The following is a 6230-nucleotide window of genomic DNA, read 5'->3' on the forward strand; positions in this document are numbered from 1 at the left end:
GTTTTCAAAGGCTTAGGAGTGAGCTTGATTAGCAAAGTCAACAAAGAGATGCAAATACACTGCAGCAAAAAGGTGCCTTGTAAGCCTGGGAGTCAAGGCCCTGGGTAGTGCTATCAGTGTTGTTGGGAAACATTAGAGTGGGGAGGGTGTTATTCTGGAGGAACCAGTGGCTCAGACCAGCGCATGGCTCCATGGACACAAAGCAGCGTCTCTGTCTTCAAGGTTATTTAACAGTAAATAAGTGTTGTCAGGAGGAAAGCAATCCACTGCTGCCCAAGCACGCAGGCTTGGGCTATTTTGTCAGCACAGCAGGAGCCATGGCATGGGCAGCAAAGACTGCAGTAATCCAGAAAGCCCCTTCCCAGCCTTACTTCTACAGCTACGGGTCGTCTTGAAAAGGCAGCTCATTGTGCTCAGCCCATGTTTGACTTGCCAGGGCTTCAAACATCCCGCTAAGTTTGTAACACATTATAGTCCTTCCTGCCCAGTGTTTGCCTTTAACTTCACTTTGAGGTAACTCTCGGTGCTTGGTGGAGCCCTTGGTGATGCTTTGGAGTCGGCTCAAGGTGAGCCAGCTCTGTGTCCCTCACCCTGCCAGCTCTGGAGGAGGATGAGAGCAGGTTTGCTTGGCAGCTGGTGCCAAATCACACCAAAACAGCCCCAAGGACAGTCCCTCTTCTGCTGCCGGCAGCTCCCGGGTGCGGAGGAATGCGGTATCCCAGGCAGCCTGTTTGCGAAGGCATAAGGCATTCTCTAAAACACACAACAGAGACTTCTGCGGAGCCTGGTCTTTTTGTAAGGCCAGTTGATTTGACAGGTTTATTTCTTTATCAGGTGTTTTTCTACCCCAGTGACACCGAGCGAGCTGGTTCCCTGGTACAAACATTAAAACATAAACTCCCAGGGATGTGTACTGTCACCATCAGTGTCCAAAATTTCCTCACCCCAGTTTCATGTTAAGTGTCCCGGTGTGGCAGCAGGGGACCCCAGCGATGCTGGATAGATAATCTATGCAATGATTACACTGGGCCGCTGTGATGTACAAAAGCCAGGAAAAGAGATGGCTCCAGTAAGAGGACAGGAAATAGGCTTTTGGCTGGTGCTGGCTGAGTGGCTGGTAGATACAGGGGTTAAACCCAAGCCTTCTGCAAGCGGTGCCTCCATCAGACAGGATGGAGAGATTAGAAACACCTTAAGTGCCTGAAGGTTTTGCAGCAGTGATGGCTGATCAAATAAAAATATGTGAATCATAAATCAATGTAATTTAAAGCAGATTTATTTAGAAATTGAGATCGAGCACTAAACGACTTGACTTAGTCAAATCACTCTAGCTTGCCATCAGCCCCCCGAACAGTACATACTCTCTTGGTTAGGTGAGGTGGGGGTGCAGATGTGCTGCCTCCTGTTTAAATCAGACCTGGGCAGGGGGTTGGGAGCAGGGACAGGGTGATTGGGGTGGTACCCGTGGTGAAGCAGGGACTCAGCTGCCTGGTGCTGGCCAGCACAGATGACAGCCAGTCAGCAAGAGCAGGCGTGCAGTGTGGCTGCAGCATGACATGAGGTCTCCATGCAGCTCAGCTTGTCAAGGACTACGGTCAGTCCCAGCAGCAATGGACACACCGGGGACTCCCGTCGCTCTTAACAGGGAGCCTTTGCTGTGCTCCTGTCATCACCTGCAGCAGCCCTGAGCATCTGATGCGGGGAGATGCTGCAGTTCTGCACGGTGTGTGCATGTGCGGGGGGGGGGCTGGCTGCTTGTTCCTAGCCGCAGCTGTGCAGGAGATCCTGTTACCTGACAGGAGCCAGGAGGGGGAAGGTTGGCTCCTGCTGCCCGTCAGGCCTGCAGTCACCTTGCAAACACATTAGTTTTCCTAAAAAGGCACCAGAGAGCCTGAACAGCAATACCTCTGTGGTGTTTATTAATTTTTTAGTACGGCTCTCCCTCCGCCATCCGCTGTGATTTGCATACCTGTTAATCCTCTCCCTCCTGCAATAATTCTGTGAAGGATAGGGAAATTATATCTGAGCAATAACTCCTTGACTCTGAAGCTGTGGAAAACCCTGAGTGCCACCATGCTCAGAGCAGAGGCTTCCAGCAAGTGGAAGCAGGAGGTTTAACCTGCTAAGAGCTGCATGCCTCCTACAAGCCCCAAGGAAAGCCAGCCATCTTGAGTAAGTGAAACCCTGCCAGTCCCAGATGGCTCTGCCCCCAGGAAAGCCATGGCCCTTGGCAAAGGTTTGCCTCGAGAAAATTGCTGTTGCACGCCTGCAGTGTGTTCTCTGCAGCAAAGCTGCTTCCCAGGGAACAGGGGAGGAAAGCCCTGCACTCCGGAGGCTTCATTGTCCCACCAGCTCTGCCGGGGGAGCTGGGAATGCCACCCTGCTTCCTGCACATGCTGGGACTGAGCATCCAGTGGCAAGGCTGTGCTGCAGGGCTAGCTCAGGTGGTTTCTCATGTACTCTGTGCCAGCAAGAAGCTGCAGATAGACGTGTGACCCTAGCAGCTTAATTTATCACTTTTCTTACTGCTGCCTTTATCGTCTTCCCCCCGACTTCTTATTTCATTTGTGTTTGTGGATGAATGACATCTCTTCCAATAAAAATCCTGAAGATTAGTCAGTCAGGTCCACATCCAGGGAGAGAAAGAGAGCAAATCCCTCCAGAAATCCCTGGAAAGGCTGAGCCAGTTTTTTATGTCATCCTGCCTTCTCTATGACCAGGTGGGACAGGGCAAGCAATCAGGCAGAAGAGAAAGAGCAGGTGATGAGTAAGTGGTGGAGAGCTCTGGGGAGCTCACTGGCATGATTTGGAGTCAGTGGTAGGGGAGGACAACAGAGGGAAGTACAGGAGAGGAGCAGGATGTGAAGTTTCAGGAGGAAACTTTTATCACGTGGTGGTAAGTTCCCAAACAGCAAGCATCACTCAGTGGGAGAGTAACTAAAGCCCCAGTGAGCTGCAGCTCTGTTAATACTGCTGTGCTCCAGCTCTGCTGGGAAAATAAATCATTTTTAAGGTCTGAAAGCTCCATCTTTGAGGTCTCTGGAATCTACACGTCCTTGTGTGCTATGTGTGTCCCTCCTTGCTTCCTGCCCTGGGACAGCTGCATAGACCAAGCAGTGCAGGGGTGAGGGAGGTGAGAGAGGAGAGGTGATGCTCACCGTCGTATCTCTCCTGTGATTCTGAGATGCAGGGTTTGCTTTTTGCCAAACACAGGCAGTGGCTGCTGGACAGCAAACATCAGGACAGCAAGCCTGGCATGTGTGTGTGAAGGAAGACTACACCACTGTCCTGTACACCCAGGACAGGGGGTGTCTCTGAGCTCTTCAGGGACAGTCACAGACCTTAGAGGCTCACACTGCAGACAGGGGCACCTGAGAGGGTGGACAAGGCATACCTGGAGCAGGCAGGCTGTGTGCTCATGCTCTCTGCAGCCTCAAAGTGTGCGGGGGCCGTCATTCACCAGGCACATTGGTGGCTGTCGGCAGGGCTTGCTTCATCAGCCACTGACAGAGAGGTCGAGGAGGTTCCTCTTTCTGGACTATATTAAGGTGCGCACAACGGCTGGTGAGAGGACAGCAAGGAGTTGTGAAAGAGAAGCACGCTGGGGCCTCCTGGCAGCGTGTCAGAAAATGGGGTGGTCCAGTTCGGGAGTTCAGGAAATTGCCTGAGTTAGATTAAACATTTTCTAAAACCTTCTGGGTGCTTGAGAGCTGACTTGGAAGTTGGCAAAGTTAAATAAAACAAAAGTTAACGCATCCCCTTCCATTTATTTTATTACAGGGCTAGTACACAGTCAGCCTCTTTTTCCACGTCCCCTTCCATCTGAAGGCAGGAATATCTGCACAGTAAAATCCCAGGATGCAGTACAGCCCTGCAGGAGGGAGCACATGTGACACAGAAGAGCCTTAGCATACGTATCAAAAACTGTAAACCACATAACTTTTAGGCAGAACCCCACATTTCTCTCTAGCTGAAGCTTGGGTGTAGAAGAGTCTCTGTGGAGCTTGCTGGAGTCTTCCTTCAGCCTCAAACCTGGAGAGCACCAAGCAGTGGGCATCCTGCCCTGGACATGCTGCTTGTCCCACAGGACACAGGGCTGCCACAACCTGGGCAAGGAAAGTATCAGATCTCGCATCAGACCTGCACAACAATCGCAATGGAAGCAGCAGCATGGTTTCTCTCTGGAGAGGATGGGATATGCTGAGATGCATAACGCCTGAGCAAAGCAACAGCTCCTCTGCCCCCATGCTCACTGCAGGTAGCCTCTGAGAGGTCTGACCTCTCAGTGTGTGTCTCCCTTTCCTTCAGGGAGCAAGTGGTGTACAAGGTGCCTGGAGCAAAGGATACACACTGCTCACATAGGCTGCTCATGGCCAGGAGCTGCAGAGCAAACCCACACCTTGCACCTTTCTATGTTCCTGGTGGAAACAGGAGACCTTGATCAAAAAAAACCCCACAGCCTGGGAAATTGCCTGCTCCTGTCCCTTGGGAAAAGTTCCTCCTGGAGGAACAGGAGATGGTATCAGGCACAGAGCAGATGTTGGCAGCTTTCTCGCTCCATGGAAACAGGGAAGTAAGGAACCCATTTAAAAAAACGGTCCCACTTAAATCTTAGCCCAAAGTTTCTTGCCTGTGCCCAATTCTGTATGATCTCTGCAAAGGGTAAATTGAACTCTCCTTCACTGATCAAGCCCAGTGCTATTGGTTATACCTGTCTTTATGGAAGAGCTGCTTTGGGTGAGGAAAGAAAAGCAGTGTGGCCCCTGGAGAGAGGGGGTGAGAAATCAGAACGTAAGTGCAGCTATCAAAGCAGAAAAATGCAGAGCACACTATTAGCCCAGGGTATGTTGGAGAAGAAAACAAACTCTTATCACAGTAAGAGCAGAGGAAGCCATCCCACAGAAGGGAGGAGACAAGAAGGACAGCTGACATCCTGCAGAGAGGGAATCTAAGGTCTGGGGGAGGGAGCACAGCCCCAAAGGCATGGCATTGGGAAAGGATGCAGCTCTTAAAGATGCAGCTTCACCGAGCGCCTCTGCTGTCTGGCAGCTGGAGCCAGCAAGCAAAACACAGCAAATTCCGAGCAATTCCCAGGCAATGAGGGAGGCTGAGGGCAGGTCTGTGAGCACAGGTATTTTTAAATGGTGCCGCTTACAGGCTTCTTGTCATCCAGAAAGTCCCAGGAGAAAGCAAGAGCCTCAAAACCTGCCTGGGATCTGGTCAGCTAAAAATGAATTATTAAAAGGAGTGTAGATCTATTGCCTTTAAAAAGTTATTAACAGGACAAGGAGACAGCTTTCTGCAAGAGTGGTGTTGGGAGGCAGGAGTTTTGCCCTTGAAGGCGGTCAGCTCCAGCTTGAAGCTGGTAGCCTGTCTCCAACCTTGTAGGAGTCTAAAGCTCCCACCCAGTGCCTCAGGCCCTTTGGCAGATGCATAGCATCTGAAGGGCAATCCAGAGGAACCCAGCAGAAACACTGAGGACACTTCCCCTTTCAGTGTAGAAACCTGGTGAATGATGGGAAATTGGGCTGAGCCCTGCAGAAGCCAGGGAAACCTGTCTACTCTGCTTTGGAAGGAGCAACTGCCAATCCACCTTCAGGCGCTGGATTTCCAAGATGCCGCTTTCCTTATAGCCAGGAATTGAGAAGCGTACTCTGACCTCTAGCAGAGGTGTAATGACGCTGTGAGGATGGGGGAAGGAGGAACTATCCAAGAGAGGATTCCCAGCAGTGAGTCAGAGGGGGAAGAGACTGAGGTGGAACCGGCAAAAATAGTTTGGGGAACAGGGACAAGTCAGAAAAGAAAACAGCCTTTACACTGTAGAGGATAAAATAAAATCAGAAAGGGCTGTAGCAGCACTATGGAGATAGAGGTGAAACTGAAGACCAGGAAGAAAAGGCAGAAGGGTAACACAAAGAGAGGATCCTGCCAATCATTGCGCTTTATGTAACATTTTAACGCCAGGGCTTATTGGAAGGATTGCTATTTCTAGCAACCTGTGTGTTTGCTAGCACCTCACTGGCAGGTGAGGGTGAAGACGCTTTCCTTCGTGACTTCATTATGATGCCAGAAATAAAGACACTTTTATCTCTGGAAAAGCTTCCAACTATGTTCTTCATGTCCAAAAGGGGGTACTTGAGGGAGAAAAGCTGAAGGAAAGTTCTGTCCCCTTGTGCTGATACAGACAGTCCACATAGACCCTCAGCCTCTCACAGCTTACCTACGGCTGT

The sequence above is a fragment of the Pezoporus wallicus genome, unplaced genomic scaffold, assembly GCF_028554395.1.
Source record: "Pezoporus wallicus isolate ANWC-B61680 ecotype Strahan unplaced genomic scaffold, APGP_CSIRO_Pwel_v1 contig_1438, whole genome shotgun sequence".
Classification (NCBI taxonomy): domain Eukaryota; kingdom Metazoa; phylum Chordata; class Aves; order Psittaciformes; family Psittacidae; genus Pezoporus; species Pezoporus wallicus.